We start from the raw sequence: 19,072 nt of genomic DNA, 5'->3' as shown, positions 1-19,072 counted from the left end.
TGTAAAAAGGGGAAATCTGCCTGCCTAATGTGTAAAAAGGGGGACTGCCTGCCTAATGTGTAAAAAGGGGGACTCTGCTTCTGTAAAGTGTAAAAAGGGGGACTGCCTGCCTAATGTGTAAAAAAATAAAATAAAAAGGGGACTCTGCCTGTTATGTGTAAAAATGGGACTCTGACTGCGGTATTGTGTAAAAAGGAGGACTCTGCTGCCGTAATGTGTAAAAGGTGACTATACCTGTCATTATGTGTAAAACGGGGCTCTGCCTGCTGTAATGTGTCAAAGGGAGCTCTGTGGCCATGCCCCTTTCACATGAAGCCACGCCCCTATATATTTTGCATAAGTGTGGGGGGGGAGGGGGGCGCCGATGCTGTTTCTCGCACACATCGCTAAAATGTCTAGTTACGGCACTGATAAATCCCAAATACTATTCAAAGATAAAAAGGAGAAAATTTGAAAAGGATTTTCTTAAGATAAATCACCATATATAGATAATCAGCTCTTCACTGTCAGGAATTTTTTGTCATTATTAGAACATAGCTAGAGTTCAGAAGTCCGCTTAACATGGCCTGAATAAGATTCTATGCTAACAAGCATTTGTCGTTAAACAGCCAATGCGGACTGGTGCATTTGTTGCTGGTTTGTTAATTAAAGAAAATCTTTAAGCAGCTGCTGGGTCCAGGATTTTGTAGCCAAATGTGCACTAATATGTCACTGTCAGGGACTCGTGCTGTGAAGGTATACTAAAAAGAATGCAGAAAATGCATATCACATATTACATGAGTGTGTGATATTAACAAGGGAGTGTAGATATAGTTCATAAGTATCGCATAGTATCCCATATATGATTAAGGAATGTGGATCATTAATGTGGAGAGACCCGTTTGGTTTATATATATATATATATATATATATGGAAATTTCCATCTGTTAGAATTACTGTATATGGAAAATTCCATCTGTTCAATTGTATGCTATTAAAATATTTTTTACTAATTGGCCTTGGGCCTCTTGTTTGGGTGACTGTCTGGTGAGGGGTGTCTATCACAGGTCCCCAGACACAAACATTCTCCAGTATACAACTCATGCTTATGGAAATAACGCTGGAAGATCCTGTGTAAATACATTCCATTTTAGCGCACTTGTGAAATTGTTTTTATCTTGTATGTTATTGAGGTATTTCAACAGGGATCTCTCCCGTTGTGCTGCTCTCAGTTTGGCGCGAGATAAAATAAGAATTTACTTACCGATAATTCTATTTCTCGTAGTCCGTAGTGGATGCTGGGGACTCCGTAAGGACCATGCTTGGGACTCCGTAAGGACCATGGGGAATAGCGGCTCCGCAGGAGACTGGGCACATCTAAAGAAAGCTTTAGGACTATCTGGTGTGCACTGGCTCCTCCCCCTATGACCCTCCTCCAAGCCTCAGTTAGGACACTGTGCCCGGACGAGCGTACACAATAAGGAAGGATTTTGAATCCCGGGTAAGACTCATACCAGCCACACCAATCACACCGTACAACTTGTGATCTGAACCCAGTTAACAGCATGATAACAGAGGAGCCTCTAGAAAAGATGGCTCACTACAGCAATAACCCGATTTTTTGGTAACAATAACTATGTACCAGTATTGCAGACAATCCGCACTTGGGATGGGCGCCCAGCATCCACTACGGACTATGAGAAATAGAATTATCGGTAAGTAAATTCTTATTTACAAAATATATTTAAACAAGGGAGCGCTAAGAACAGGGTCAGTTTAAATCACACATTTATTACAATCCACATATAAACAGCTGGATGATGGAGGTGTGAAAACCTAATAATAAAAATTAATTAAGCTATAAATATCCTAAATATGATTCTGATAGAAAATTAGGTATATGATGGAATTGATCCTGTGGTTTTGGAGGCTGTGTAATCTATGAGCTGGTGAAATTCCCTCTGAGCCACGAGAGCAGTTCACTTGAGAATGAGCTTCCAACATTTATTTGACTTTCTCCTGGTCAGTTTTAGATAATTGGGTTCAATTAGGTTAAATCAAAATGATTTATTTTGTTTAAATCGAACATATGCATATATGATTGTTGAATGATGTTTGTACCACCATAAGAAACTGTTGACACTTTTTATATATGATTTAAATGCTTTTAAACAATTATATTAAGTAAGTTCCATGTATTTATAACAGCAGAGTGTAATTTAATCAATCAGTATAATGATTGGCTGATCCCAGCATAAAAAGGGACTGGTTATACTGCTGGGATAACTCTCTGAGGAAACCGCTGGCCTCGTGGGCGGAGAAACGCGTAAGAGGGGCGTTCACTACTTGGATTCCGGTGCCCGGAGCTCTTTCACAAACGGATCCCACTACCGCACGCAGCGCAATGGAAACCTGACCGGGGATAAAGCAACAGCAGGACCGAGTGCAAAACGTTCTGCACCCCGAGGGAAGCATAGGCGGCTGTGAGTAACCTTTCAAAAGACGTGCTGCGGCTGGGACGTAGGGGTCGTAGCATACCGCTGTGCATCCATTTACTACACAGCGCTCTCCCCCTACTGCTATCTATTAAGGAGCCTTCCAGTGACTGATACATTTTTGCTGGATACAAATAATAAGAAGGTTGCCTTGTTTAAAGCCAATTAATTATCAAGACAGCATGGTTACAACTGGACACAATTAATGCGTACCAGTGGAGATTGTACGGATCTATCTGTGTGAATAGACAATTACTAATTCGAGCTCAGGGCATGGGACTAAATAAAGAGTGCACTATATTGTTTTTAATATCCGGATATTATTCTTGATTTTATTTGCTGTTTATATGTGGATTGTAATAAATGTGTGATTTAAACTGACCCTGTTCTTAGCGCTCCCTTGTTTAAATATATTTTGTGGTTTTTGGTAATTGGTGGAACAGTACCACCGGTGGGAGCAGTAGAGATTAGGTGTGTTTTTTTAATCAATTATGGGTAGTAATTAACAGATTTCTTGGTGGTATTATCATAAAGCGCTGTGTATTTTAGAAATATTTAAATTCTTATTTTCTCTAACGTCCTAAGTGGATGCTGGGGACTCCGTAAGGACCATGGGGATTATACCAAAGCTCCCAAACGGGCGGGAGAGTGCGGATGACTCTGCAGCACCAATTGAGAGAACTCCAGGTCCTCCTCAGCCAGGGTATCAATTTTGTAGAATTTTACAAACGTATTTGCTCCTGACCAAGTAGCTGCTCGGCAAAGTTGTAAAGCCGAGACCCCTTGGGCAGCCGCCCAAGATGAGCCCACCTTCCTTGTGGAGTGGGCATTTACAGATTTTTGGCTGTGGCAGGCCTGCCACAGAATGTGCAAGCTGAATTGTACTACAAATCCAACGAGCAATAGTCTGCTTAGAAGCAGGAGCACCCAGCTTGTTGGGTGCATACAGGATAAACAGCGAGTCAGATTTTCTGACTCCAGCCGTCCTGGAAACATATATTTTCAGGGCCCTGACAACGTCTAGCAACTTGGAGTCCTCCAAGTCCCTAGTAGCCGCAGGCACCACAATAGGTTGGTTCAGGTGAAACGCTGAAACCACCTTAGGGAGAAACTGAGGACGAGTCCTCAATTCCGCCCTGTCCGAATGGAAAATCAGATAAGGGCTTTTACAGGATAAAGCCGCCAATTCTGACACGCGCCTGGCCCAGGCCAGGGCCAACAGCATGACCACTTTCCATGTGAGATATTTTAACTCCACAGATTTAAGTGGTTCAAACCAATGTGACTTTTGGAACCCAAAAAACTACATTGAGATCCCAAAGTGCCACTGGAGGCACAAAAGGAGGCTGTATATGCAGTACCCCTTTTACAAACGTCTGAACTTCAGGGACTGAAGCTAGTTCTTTTTGGAAGAAAATTGACAGGGCCGAAATTTGAACCTTAATGGACCCCAATTTCAGGCCCATAGACACTCCTGTTTGCAGGAAATGTAGGAATCGACCCAGTTGAATTTCCTCCGTCGGGCCTTACTGGCCTCGCACCACGCAACATATTTTCGCCAAATGCGGTGATAATGTTTTGCGGTTACATCCTTCCTGGCTTTGATCAGGATAGGGATGACTTCATCCGGAATGCCTTTTTTCCTTCAGGATCCGGCGTTCAACCGCCATGCCGTCAAACGCAGCCGCGGTAAGTCTTGGAACAGACAGGGTCCTTGTTGGAGCAGGTCCCTTCTTAGAGGTAGAGGCCACGGATCCTCCGTGAGCATCTCTTGAAGTTCCGGTTACCAAGTCCTTCTTGGCCAATCCGGAGCCACGAATATAGTGCTTACTCCTCTCCATCTTATCAATCTCAGTACCTTGGGTATGAGAGGCAGAGGAGGGAACACATACACTGACTGGTACACCCACGGTGTTACCAGAGCGTCTACAGCTATTGCCTGAGGGTCCCTTGACCTGGCGCAATACCTGTCGAGTTTTTCCCAACGGTTTATAATCATGTGGAAGACTTCTGGGTGAAGTCCCCACTCTCCCGGGTGGAGGTCGTGCTGAGGAAGTCTGCTTCCCAGTTGTCCACTCCCGGAATGAATACTGCTGACAGTGCTATCACATGATTTTCTGCCCAGCGAAGAATCCTTGCAGCTTCTGCCATTGCCCTCCTGCTTCTTGTGCCACCCTGTCTGTTTACGTGGGTGACTGCCGTGATGTTGTCCGACTGGATCAACACCGGCTGACCTTGAAGCAGAGGTCTTGCTAAGCTTAGAGCATTGTAAATAACCCTTAGCTTTAGGATATTTATGTGAAGTGATGTCTCCAGGCTTGACCATAAGCCCTGGATATTCCTTCCCTGTGTGACTGCTCCCCAGCCTCGCAGGCTGGCATCCGTGGTCACCAGGACCCAGTCCTGAATGCCGAATCTGCGGCCCTCTAGAAGATGAGCACTCTGCAACCACCACAGGAGGGACACCCTTGTCCTTGGTGACAGGGTTATCCGCTGATGCATCTGAAGATGCGACCCGGACCATTTGTCCAGCAGGTCCCACTGGAAAGTTCTTGCGTGGAATCTGCCGAATGGGATTGCTTCGTAGGAAGCCACCATTTTACCCAGAACCCTTGTGCATTGATGCACTGAGACTTGGCTCGGTTTTAGGAGGTTCCTGACTAGCTCGGATAACTCCCTGGCTTTCCCCTCCGGGAGAAACACCTTTTTCTGGACTGTGTCCAGGATCATCCCTAGGAACAGAAGACAAGTCGTCGGAACCAGCTGCGATTTTGGAATATTGAGAATCCAATCGTGCTGCCGCAACACTACCTGAGATAGTGCTACACCGACCTCCAACTGTTCCCTGGATCTTACCCTTATCAGGGAATCGTCCAAGTAAGGGATAACTAAAATTCCCTTCCTTCGAAGGAATATCATCATTTCGGCCATTACCTTGGTAAAGACCCGGGGTGCCGTGGACCATCCATACGGCAGCGTCTGAACTGATAGTGACAGTTCTGTACCATAAACCTGAGGTACCCTTGGTGAGAAGGGTAAATTTTGACATGAAGGTAAGCATCCTTGATGTCCCGAGACATCATGTAGTCCCCTTCTTCCAGGTTCGCAATCACTGCTCTGAGTGACTCAATCTTGAATTTGAACCTCTGTATGTAAGTGTTCAAAGATTTTAGATTTAGAATCGGTCTCACCGAGCCGTCCGGCTTCGGTACCACGACAGTGTGGAATAATACCCCGTTCCCTGTTGCAGGAGGGGTACCTTGATTATCACCTGCTGGGAATACAGCTTGTGAATGGCTTCCAAAACTGTCTCCCTGTCAGAAGGAGACATCGGTAAAGCCGACTTTAGGAAAACGGCGAGGGGGAGACGTCTCGAATTCTAATTTGTACCCCTGAGATATCACCTGAAGGATCCAGGGGTCTACTTGCGAGTGAGCCCACTGCGCGCTGAAATTCATTGAGACGGGCCCCCCACCGTGCCTGATTCTGCTTGTAAAGCCCCAGCGTCATACTGAGGGCTTGGCAGAGGCGGGAGAGGGTTTCTGTTCCTGGGAACTGGCTGATTTCTGCAGCCTTTTTCCTCTCCCTCTGTCACGGGGCAGAAATGAGGAACATTTTGCCCGCTTGTCCACGAAAAGACTGCGCCTGGTAATACAGCGTCTTCTCATGTTGAGAGGCGACCTGGGGTACAAACGTGGATTTCCCAGCTGTTGCCGTGGCCACCAGGTCTGAAAGATCGACCCCAAATAACTCCTCCCCTTATTAAGGCAATACTTCCAAATGCCGTTTGGAATACACATCACCTGACCACTGACGTGTCCATAACCCTCTACTGGTAGAAATGGACAACGCACTTAGACTTGATGCCAGTCGGCAAATATTCCGCTGTGCATCACGCATATATAGAAATGCATCTTTTAAATGCTCTATAGGCAAAATATACTGTCCCTATCTAGGGTATCAATATTTTCAGTCAGGGAATCCGACCACGCCAACCCAGCACTGCACATCCAGGCTGAGGCGATTGCTGGTCGCAGTATAACACCAGTATGTGTGTAAATACATTTTAGGATACCCTCCTGCTTTCTATCAGCAGGATCCTTAAGGGCGGCCATCTCAGGAGAGGGTAGAGCCCTTACAAGCGTGTGAGCGCTTTATCCACCCTAGGGGTTGTTTCCCAACGCACCCTAACCTCTGGCGGGAAAGGATATAATGCCAATAACATTTTAGAAATTATCAGTTGTTATCGGGGGAAAACCACGCATCATCACACACCTCATTTAATTTCTCAGATTCAGGAAAACTACAGGTAGTTTTTCCTCACCGAACATAATACCCCTTTTTGGTGGTACTCGTATTATCAGAAATGTGTAAAACATTTTTCATTGCCTCAATCATGTAACGTGTGGCCCTACTGGAAGTCACATTTGTCTCTTCACCGTCGACACTGGAGTCAGTATCCGTGTCGGCGTCTATATCTGCCATCTGAGGTAACGGGCGCTTTAGAGCCCCTGACGGCCTATGAGACGTCTGGACAGGCACAAGCTGAGTAGCCGGCTGTCTCATGTCAACCACTGTCTTTTATACAGAGCTGACACTGTCACGTAATTCCTTCCAACAGTTCATCCACTCAGGTGTCGACCCCCTAGGGGGTGACATCTCTATTACAGGCAATCTGCTCCGTCTCCACATCATTTTTCTCCTCATACATGTCGACACAAACGTACCGACATACAGCACACACACAGAGGGAGAGTTTGCCAGCACACACCAAAGCGCCATATATATACAGGGATAACCTTATATAAGTGTTTTTCCCCTTATAGCTGCTGTATTGTTAATACTGCGCCTAATTAGTGCCCCCCTCTCCTTTTTTAACCCTTTCTGTAGTGTAGTGACTGCAGGGGAGAGCCAGGGGAGCTTCCCTCCAACGGAGCTGTGAGGGAAAATGGCGCCAGTGTGCTGAGGAGATAGGCTCCGCCCCTTTTTCGCAGACTTTTCTCCTGCTTTTTTATGGATTCTGGCAGGGGTTAAAATTCATCCATATAGCCCTGGGGGCTATATGTGATGTATTTTCGCCAGCCAAGGTGTTTTTATTGCTGCTCAGGGCGCCCCCCCCTAGCGCCCTGCACCCTCAGTGACCGAAGTGTGAAGTGTGCTGAGGAGCAATGGCGCACAGCTGCAGTGCTGTGCGCTACCTTGGTGAAGACAGGATGTCTTCTGCCGCCGATTTTCCGGACCTCTTCTGTCTTCTGGCTCTGTAAGGGGGCCGGCGGCGCGGCTCTGGGACCCATCCATGGCTGGGCCTGTGATCGTCCCTCTGGAGCTAATGTCCAGTAGCCTAAGAAGCCCAATCCACTCTGCACGCAGGTGAGTTCGCTTCTTCTCCCCTTAGTCCCTCGATGCAGTGAGCCTGTTGCCAGCAGGTCTCACTGAAAATAAAAAACCTAAACTAAAACTTTCACTAAGAAGCTCAGGAGAGCCCCTAGTGTGCACCCTTCTCGTTCGGGCACAAAGATCTAACTGAGGCTTGGAGGAGGGTCATAGGGGGAGGAGCCAGTGCACACCAGATAGTCCTAAAGCTTTCTTTAGATGTGCCCAGTCTCCTGCGGAGCCGCTATTCCCCATGGTCCTTACGGAGTCCCCAGCATGGTCCTTACGGAGTCCCCAGCATCCACTTAGGACGTTAGAGAAAGATACTTTTGTGTTTTCTTTTATATATATATATATATATATATATTTCCAAGGTTAATAACCACAGGTGTAATACCACAGGTCAGTCGGACTCCTTTCTATTGTTCTATAGGAATCCAGAATACATTCTAAAAGATTTTCACCCGCTGTTAATTCTGTAGCTTGAACATTATTTGTTAAAAAGGCAATCAAGTTTTTGTTTAATGGTTTTAATTCAAAATTTTATTAGGGAACCAATTAAAGGTTAAGTTTTAGATCATTATCATATTCGATATACGCATACAATTTATTTACTTCACCATAATGAAATTGAGTGCTCCCAAAAAGAGTTTTTTTTTGTCTGTCTCGCCCACTTTCAACTGTATACTTTGGGTATTACATGATGTGCATTATGTATACTAGGCCTTAAAGTCTATGTATCTGTTATAGTACTACTTAACACTTGAGACAGCTGATTGTCTGCTATACTAGACACCAAGATGGAACTGTGCTGAGGAACTTGTTATTACGGCAGAGTAGATTTTGTGTTCGCAAACTACTGGACGTGATTCGTGTTGCTGCATCTTTGCTGCTTCATTTGCTGATTTTCAGAGAATACGTTACCATCAAGACCCATATTGTATGGTTGGCACCCAATAATGGATGTGAGTATAGACTTGTCATATTCTTTCCTTATTATCAAGCTGTATAAATGCAGCAATAGCTACCTTTTAGGTTGGTAATTTCTCTCAGTGTTAGATCATATCACTGCATAAAGGTCTGTATCATGTATAGATACTGTACTGTACTTGTACCTGTAGAATTATACAGATATAGTAAGAGAGATTTCTTTTCCTAGTAGTAAATTATTTTCTCATTGAGGGGACTTAAGTCTTCAGAGTAAATGGTAGTTATGCTATTTAATGTTTAGTAAAGGAACCTGTGCCTGGTGGCTCATTAGTAGAGTTACATAGTAAACATACAGTATAAAGGCTTTTCCAGTCTAGATAAATGGTATATTAGGCCCTTTGCTATCTACACCATATATAACGCCACCCAACTTATGTCTCCGTTTCTTCCAGAGATACACTACAATGGGGAATGTGTGTAGTTAGAAATACATTTGTAGTAATAAGTGTGCCCACCATGGAACATAAATCACAGATTGTACTTCTCTGGCTAGTAAATCTGATGTTGTGCAGTTTGTCATAATTACTGATATTTGATAATTTTGCTATGAGATGTAAAGCAGCTATTATTGTAAAGGCAAGATCTGGTGGTTACCAACCCAAAATGCCAAGTTCTGCCTTTATGGAAACTCTAATCCCATGGCACAAATAAAAATAATCAGGAATTTATATAATTTGCCCTCCATTAAATAAACCCCATATCTACCTTTTTACATCTACAAAATTATGCAGCAAGATTCTGCCTTTCATATTACCTTCAGTGTTATGTGTGCATGATAGTTGTGCTATGGGCCCTAATTCATATTTGTATGCAATTTGGAAGTTCACGTAATAGAGAGATTAGTGGCAGACGGTGCATGTCCCATGATTGCACTGCACACCGGTCAAAGTACTGTTGCAATTGCACTCGCACTGAGATTTTTTATTGAAGAGGAACATTGTATAAATCGATTATAATAATAATTATGATGATAGTAAAATTGTTTTGCCCAATATTTAAAAAAAGTTAGGAAAGTGTAATCTGTTAAAATTAATTGTTACTAAATTAATACAATTTAAAAGCAGCAAAATAAAGGGACATTTATACATTTAAGCCTTTTTTATACAGTTTACAGTGAGCTGTATCAGTAAGGACAACAGCTAAGGACAGGTAATTGAGAGTGCTATTAGAATGTTATATGTTGGATATATTGTATACTATGGCAGTGGTTCCCAAACTATATGGGAACCACTAGAACAGTGGTATATCCTCACTTCTTCCTATACAATGCAAAACAATTCAGACTATTACAAAATAATTGTTTTAAATCTATTATAATGATCTGTCTTAATGAGATTATTAATCCGATCTTGTATAACAGGCATTCCCAACCACGGTCCTCAAGGCACACCAACAGTGCAGGTTTTAGTGATATCCAGGCTGCAGCACAGATGGTTAAATCAAAATAACTGAGCTACTAATTAAGTCACCTGTGCTGAAGCCTGGATATCACTAAAACCTGCACTGTTAGTGTGCCTCGAGGACCGTGGTTGGGAATGCCTGTTGTATAAAGACCAGTGGCGTAACTAGAAATTTTTCTCCCCCAAGCCAAAAAATTCTTTGGCGCCCCCCCCCCCCTTCATGCTCCATAATTGGGAGCAAGAAAGGGATGAATATGCGCGCGCCAAAGGCGCGCGCGCCAAAAAAGGGGCGTGGTTTTGTTGGAGTGGGCGTGGTTTCGCATAAAGGGGCATGGCATTGCAGGAAAAGACTACCTTATACCCCAGTTTTGCAACCTGCACGCCCATACGTTGGCCACCACAGGAAAGAAAAATAATCCTGATTCATGCCCCTTACATTATTTGTCATTTTTCCTCCTTATAGTAATGCCCAGTATACATTATGCCACATACTGCAATGGCCCTTAGACATTATGCTGCACACAATAATGCACGACACAATATGCACACACTGTAATGCCCCCGACACATTATGCCACACACCGTAATGTCTGTGGCACATTATGCCACACACCGTAATGCCTGTGACACATTATGACAGGAATCGCAATGCCCGTTATACATTATGCTACACACTGCAATGCCCCTGATACATTATAGCACATACAATGTCTGTGACACATTATGACACACACCGCAATGTCCGTGATACATTATGCCACACACTGCAATGCCCGATACATTATAGCACATACAATGCCTGTGACACATTATGCCACACACTGCAATGACCTTGAGACATTTCCACAATGCCCGTGATATAGTATACCATACACCGTAATGCCTGTGACACATACCGCAATGCCCTGCCCGTTATACCCTATGCCACACATCGCAATGCCCGTTATGTATTATGCCACACTGCAATGACCCTGAGACATTATACCACATACCACAATGCCCGTGATATAGTATACCACACACCGTAATGCCTGACACATTATGACACACACCGCAATGTCCGTGATACATTATGCCACACACTGCAATGACCCTGAGACATTATACCACATATCACAATGCCCGCGATATAGTATACCATACACCGTAATGCCTGTGACACATTATGACACACACCGCAATGTCCGTGATACATTATGCCACACACCGTAATGCCCATTACACATTAAGTCCTACAGTAAGGCTTCTAATTACTTTTCAATTACCTGCTCGTTGTCAGGGGTTTCATGCACTGGGTGTCATGCTCGTTGCCAGGGGTTTCATGCTCTTGGTTCCATGCACGGTGCCAGGGGTTTTCATGCTCAGGGTGTCATGCTCGTTGCCAGGGGTTTCATGCACTGGGTGTCATGCTCGTTGCCAGGTGTTTCATGCACTGGGTGTCATGCTCGTTGCCAGGTGTTTCATGCACTGGGTGTCATGCTCGTTGCTAGGAGGTAGTCCTTGTTGCTAGGGCTGTGCTCCCAGTGCCACATATGTCCCCAGTGTACTTACATGCCCCAGTGCCAAATATAGTCGTCGTCCCCATGTGCCAGGTACACATATACCCCCCCAGTGCCACATATGCCCCCAGTGCCAGATATTCCCCCCCCCAGTGCCACATATGCCCCCAGTGCCAGATATGCCCCCAGTGCCATATATTCCCCCCCAGTGCCAAATATGCCCCCCCAGTGCCAGATATTCCCCCGTGCCATATATGAGCCCAGTGCCAGATATTCCCCCCCAGTGCCAGATATTCCCCCCGTGCCATATATGCCCCCAGTGCCAGATATCCCCCCCAGTGCCATATATGCCCCCAGTGCCAGATATTCCCCCCCAGTGCCAGATATCCCCCCCAGTGCCAGATATTCCCCCCAGTGCCATATATGCCCCAGTGCCAGATATCCCCCCCCCAGCGCCAGATATTCCCCCCAGTGCCATATATGCCCCAGTGCCAGATATCCCCCCCCAGTGCCAGATATTCCCCCCAGTGCCAGATATTCCACCCAGTGCCATATATGCCCCCCGTGCCATATATGCCCCCAGTGCCAGATATCCCCACCAGTGCCATATATGCCCCCAGTGCCAGATATTCCCCCCCAGTGCCATATATGCCCCAGTGCCAGATACCCCCCCCAAGTGCCAGATATGCCCCCAGTGCCAGAAATGCCCCAGTGCCAGATATTCCTCCCCCCCCGTGCCATATATGCCCCCAGTGCCAGATATTCCCCCCCCCCCCGTCGCTTTTTGGAGGGACACGGAGGGCACAGCTCACCTCTCCTGTGTCCCTCCTGCTGCATCATCTCCGGCGGCCGCGGGTCTAATAGGGGGAAGTGCCGGTTCGTGAGCCAATTAGAGCTCACGGACGGCACTTTCCCCTATTAGACCCGCGGCCGCCGGAGATGATGCAGCAGGAGGGACACAGGGAGGCGCGCTGTCCCTCCGTGTCCCTCCAACAAGCGGCGGAGGGAAGGAGACTGCAGACTGACATGCGGACGCTCGTCCGCATGTCAGTCTGCTGTAAATCAGTGGCGCCCCCGCAGCCCCTCGCCCCCAAGCCACCGCGAGGACTGCGGGGGCAGTAGTTACGCCACTGATAAAGACCATATTTTCATTTTTAAGGTGAACAAGAACTCTGGACATCCAAGCACCTCATCACCCTCTAGTGGTAAGTATGCTGTTTATCACAGTATATTTGTTTAGATATAATAAAAAATGACTATCCATAGTTGTACTTTCTAGGTCACTTCTATGCTAGAGGTGCATGGATGTTTTATTAATGTTGTGTAACTGTGTTTGAGAAGTGCTTGAGCCTCAGCACCATCTGTGGCAAGGTGAGAATGGTGTGCCATATGCCTTCCCCACTCACCCCATGTCACATATGCTCCCCCACCATTCTATCATTATCACCTGTAACCAAAGGCCCTCCCCACACCCCAAGTTCTCACCAGCTGCATGATTGATAGAGGGAAGCTGTGGCCTTCACAGCAGCTGCAACCCCTGCTGCTTCACGTGGAAAGGAATAGAGTCAGTACCAGTGACTCTGCCCACTAATGACAGCTCCAGCGCTATACACAGGCCTTCTACATAATGGAGGAGTAGTGTGACGCTGTAGTACAGCACATTATTTGCTAGTAGGAAGGAGTGGATTGACAGAGCAGGGTAAAGTGGGACATTACTCATAGTAGTCCCTACAGTCAGGATCCAGCTTCCCAAAAGCAGGAATGTTTGCCAGACTCAGGACAGGTGTCAGACTCTGCTGCTTTCTGCCTAGTTTTAGAACAAAAACACACAATATTTTATTACCAACACACGCACTCAGTCACACACACGCATTCTAAAAGAGAGGGAGTACATTCAATAACAATATTGTACATCTGATCAGTTTTAGTAACCTAGGCTGTGGAATAAGAAAGGGCGACTCAGGAGGTTTGTATCAAAAGCGGAAACTAATACCACTTTTAGACTAAAATCGCAGATTTCACCTGGGAGCCTTACACGGGTGCTACCCGGCTGTGACCTGCGTCAGCCCCCTTTCCCACCGGAGTCACCAGCCCAGCATATTGCTGGGTTGGTGACGTTGCCGGTGACGTGACGGGGGCGGTGCTTGGAGATGCACATAGACTGTAAACGGGAAGCCGCGTCGTGCGATCCGGCTCCCGTTTACACTGCACAGTTTCCCGGGTGGGAATACCGGGTCACTCAACCCGGACTATTCCAACTATGCCCTATTACACCAACCAGCAACACGGGTTATGCACCTTCATGTGCAATAACCCGTGTTATATGCTGGCGGTGTAAAAGGGGTATACGGGATCGAACATATTACCCTATTATCATTGTGGCTAATAGGATCAACCCCGGAGAACAGAAGAGGAATTAACCAGATTATCAGGGATGGGGGGCAGGGGGAATGAATACCACATGCACCCACTCTTGTGGAATTAAAGTTTTAAGCAGCTGGGGCCAGAGGTCTATATAGGTCCTCAGGTACTTCAGATATTTTGATAGTGTGCTGAGGCTCAAGTGTTAGCCCACTTAATAGTCAGTCTTTAGATGTGTGCTGAGCGATCTGCCACAGACCACTCAGCACACATCTCTCCCCCCGCTCAGCACAGCGCGATGTGTGCTGATCGAGGGGGGGATGGGGTGTGGGGGCGCTCATTTCACCCAGCGGGTGAAATGAGTGATGTGCTAGATTGTGCCTGCATGCAGGCCAATCTAGCACCGGCGATAGCAATATGCGGGACCGCTGATCGCTATTGCTCGGGGGCACACACACGAGAGATCCGTGTGTAAAATCTAAGCAATCTAATCAGATTGCTTAGATTTTAAGAAGCGATCACTCCGTGTATATCCCACTTTAGAAAGAAAAATATCTATTTGCTTTTTACAGCCCATTGCCCTTTTCAAAGGACAATCTTAAAAGCAATCAGTGTTCAGTCTCCTGACTCATGTTAGATAAATCTCTTCAATGCTGCCCTGGGACCCCACTCACTTCTGGGGCTTGTGTGTCATCTCACTGCTCCCCCGGGACCCCAAGCACCTCTGAGACCCATGTGCCATCTTTTTACCTCTACCCCGGGACCCCACTCACCTCTAGGGCTTGTGTGTCATCTCACTGCTCCCCCGGGACCCCAAGCACCTCTGAGACCCATGTGCCATCTCTTCACCACTACCCTTGGGACCCCACTCACCTCTAGGGCTTGTGTGTCATATCACTGCTGCCCCGGGACCCCAAGCACCTCTGAGACCCATGTGCCATCTTTTCACCACTACCCCGGGACCCCAATCACCTCTAGGGCTTGTGTGTCATATCACTGCTGCCCCGGGACCCCAATCACCTCTGAGACCCATGTGCCATCTTTTAACCACTACCTCGGGACCCCACTCACCTCTAGGACTTGTGTGTCATATCACTGCTGCCCCGGGACCCCAATCACCTCTGAGACCCATGTGCCATCTTTTCACCACTACCCCGGGACCCCACTCACCTCTAGGGCTTGTGTGTCATATCAATGCTGCCCCGGGACCCCAATCACCTCTGAGACCCATGTGCCATCTTTTCTCTTACGTCCTAGAGGATGCTGGGGACTCCGTAAGGACCATGGGGTATAGACGGGCTCCGCAGGAGACATGGGCACCTATAAAGAACTTTTAGTATGGGTGTGCACTGGCTCCTCCCTCTATGCCCCTCCTCCAGACCCCAGTTAGATCCTGTGCCCAGAGGAGAAGGGTGCACTGCAGAGAACTCTCCTGAGTTTTCTGTGGAAAAAATAATTTTGTTAGGTTTTTTATTTTCAGGGAGCACTGCTGGCAACAGATTACCTACATCGTGGGACGGAGGGGATAGGAGCAGACCTACTTAAATGATAGGCTCTGCTTCTTAGGCTACTGGACACCATTAGCTCCAGAGGGAGTCGGTACACAGGTCTCACCCTGGTGTTCGTCCCGGAGCCGTGCCGCCGTCCTCCTCACAGAGCCGGAAGATAGAAGCCGGGTGAGTATGAGAAGCAAGAAGACGTCAAAGGCGGCAGAAGACTTCAGATCTTCATGAGGTAAAGCGCGCAGCGGTAAGCTGCGCGCCATTGCTCCCACACACAGACACACTGATGGGTGCAGGGCGCAGGGGGGGTGCCCTGGGCAGCAATAAACCTCGTTTTTGGGCAAAAAAGGTCACATTAGGCTGCGGAGGCAGCAAATAGATGACCCCCGCCATTTTATTAAAATTGAAGAGGGACCGAAGCCCGCCGCTGGAGGGGGCGGAGCTTGATCCCTCAGCACTAACCAGCACCATTTTCTCCACAGAGGCTGCAGAGAACGCTGGCTCCCCGGACTCTCCCCTGCTGAACACGTCAGAGGGCTGAAAAAGAGGAGGGGGGCACATTGGAGCGCAGTGAGTGGGAAGATTGGCATTATATAATAATATAAAAGCGCTGTCTGGATTTTCCAGTGTCAGTTTGGCGCTGGGTGTGTGCTGGCATACTCTCTCTCTGTCTCTCCTAAGGGCCTGGTTGGGGATTTGTCCCCTTATAGGTTTATCCCTGTGTGTGTAGGGTGTTGGTACGTGCGTGTCGGCATGTCTGAAGCGGAAGGCTTCTCCAAGGAGGAGGTGGAGCAGATGAGTGGTGTGTCCCCGTCGGTAGTGCCGACTCAGGAATGGATGGACATGTGGCATATGTTGAATGCAAGTGTGGCATCTTTACATAAGAGGCTAGATAAAGCTGAATCCAGGGAGGCATCAGGGGGTCAATCCTCGGATTGGACCGACTCACAGGGCCTGTCGGGGTCTCAAAAGCGTCCCTTGTCACTAATTGTGGACACAGATACTGACACGGACTCTGATTCCAGTGTCGACTATGATGAAGCTAGATTGCACCCTAAGGTGACAAAGAGTATTCAGTGTATGATTATTGCAATAAGAGATGTGTTGCATATTGCTGATGAACCCTCTGTTCCAGACACGAGGGTACACATGTTTAAGGGAAAGAAACAGATAATAAACTTTCCCCCATCTCATGAACTTAACGAGTTATTTGAAAAAGCTTGGGAGACTTCAGATAAGAGGCTGCAGATTCCCAAAAGAATTAATATGGCATACCCTTTCCCTATACAGGACAGGGTACGTTGGGAATCCTCTCCCACTGTGGACAAGGCCTTAACACGCCTGTCCAAGAAAGTGGCGCTGCCGTCTCCAGACACAGCGGCCCTCAAGGACCCTGCGGACCGCAGGCAGGAGACTACATTAAAGTCTATTTATTCACATACTGGTGCTTTGCTCAGACCGGCAATTGCGTCGGCATGGGTATGTAGCGCAGTTGCAGCTTGGACAGATACCCTGTCGGCTGACCTTGATACCCTAGATAGGGATGCTATTTTGTTAACTCTAGCCAATATTAAAGACGCAGTCTTGTATATGAGAGACGCTCAAAGGGACATTGGGTTGCTGGGTTCCAGAGTCAATGCCATGGCTATTTCAGCGAGACGATTCTTATGGACCCGCCAATGGACGGGTGATGCGTATTCGAAAAAGCATATGGAGGTTTTACCCTATAAGGGTGACGTGTTGTTTGGGGATGGACTCGTGGACCTGGTTTCCACAGCTACCGTGGGTAAATCTACCTTTTTTACCTTTTATTCCCCAACAGCAAAAGAAAACTCCACAATATCACATGCAGTCCTTTCGGTCGCAAAAGTCCAGAAGAGGTCGGGGATCCTCCTTCCTTGCCAGAGGTAAGGGTAGAGGAAAGAGAACACCTGCTTAGGCTGGTGCCCAGGAACAGAAGTCCTCCCCGGCTTCTACAAAACCCACTGCATGACGCTGGGGCTCCCCTGCGGGAGTCCGCACCAGTGGGGGCACGCCTTCGACTCTTCAGCCAGGTCTGGGTCAGGTCAGGCGTGAATCCTTGGGCGTTGGAAATAGTTTCCCAAGGCTACAAACTGGAATTCGAAGAGGTGCCCCCACGCCGATTTTTCAAGTCGGCCTTACCAACTTCTACCCCAGAGCGGGATGTAGTGTTAGCTGCAATTCAAACGCTGTGTCAACAGCAAGTAATTATCAGGGTTCCTCTGAACCAACAGGGAAAAGGGTACTATTCGACCCTCTTTGTGGTCCCGAAGCCGGATGGTTCGGTCAGACCCATTTTAAATCTAAAATCCCTAAACCTGTTCTTGAAAAGATTCTAATTCAAGATGGAATCGCTCCGAGCGGTAATAGCCAGCCTGGAGGGGGGGGGGGGGATTTTATGGTGTCACTGGACATAAAGGATGCTTACCTTCATGTCCCCATATATCCCTCTCATCAGGAGTACCTGAGATTCGCTGTACAGGATTGTCATTACCAGTTTCAGACGTTGCCGTTTGGGCTTTCCACGGCCCCGAGGATTTTCACCAAGATAATGGCAGAAATGATGGTGGTCCTGCGCAAGCAAGGAGTCACAATTATCCCATATTTGGACGATCTCCTGATAAAGGCGAGATCAAAAGAGCAATTGCTGAGAAACGTGTCACTCTCTCTGACAGTACTCCAGCAACACGGTTAGATTCTCAATCTACCTAAGTCACAGTTGGTTCCAACAACTCGACTAGCGTTCCTAGGTATGATACTGGACACGGAACAAAAGAAGGTTTTTCTCCCGTTGGAAAAAGCACAGGACCTCCAGAACATGGTCAGAGACCTGCTAAAGCCTAAAAGAGTGTCAGTTCATCAATGCACTCGTGTTCTGGGGAAAATGGTGGCAGCCTACGAGGCCATCCCCTTCGGCAGGTTCCATGCGAGGACGTTTCAATGGGACCTTCTGGACAAATGGTCTGGGTCCCATCTACAATTACATCAAAAGATAACACTGTCCCCCAGGGCCAGGGTGTCTCTTCTATGGTGGCTGCAAAGTGCTCACCTCCTAGAGGGTCGCAGATTCGGCATTCGGGACTGGGTTCTGGTAACCACGGACGCGAGCCTCCGAGGATGGGGAGCAGTCACCCAAGGAAGAAATTTTCAAGGACTATGGACAAGCCAGGAGTCCTGCCTGCACATCAACGTGTTGGAATTAATGGCCATATACCACGGCCTTCGACAAGCGTAGAGTCTTCTTCGAAACCTATCGGTACTGATTCAATCGGACAATGTCACAGCAGTAGCTCATGAGAACTGCCAAGGCGGGACAAGGAGCAGAGTCGCGATGGCAGAATCCACCAGGATTCTTCGCTGGGCGGAAAATCACGTAAGCGCTCTGTCAGCTGTCTTCATTCCGGGTGTGGACAACTGGGAGGCAGACTTCCTCAGCAGACACGATCTCCAT

This window comes from Pseudophryne corroboree, chromosome 2 (genome assembly GCF_028390025.1).
Source record: "Pseudophryne corroboree isolate aPseCor3 chromosome 2, aPseCor3.hap2, whole genome shotgun sequence".
NCBI classification, from domain to species: Eukaryota; Metazoa; Chordata; class Amphibia; order Anura; family Myobatrachidae; genus Pseudophryne; species Pseudophryne corroboree.
This window is presented reverse-complemented; position numbering follows the sequence as displayed.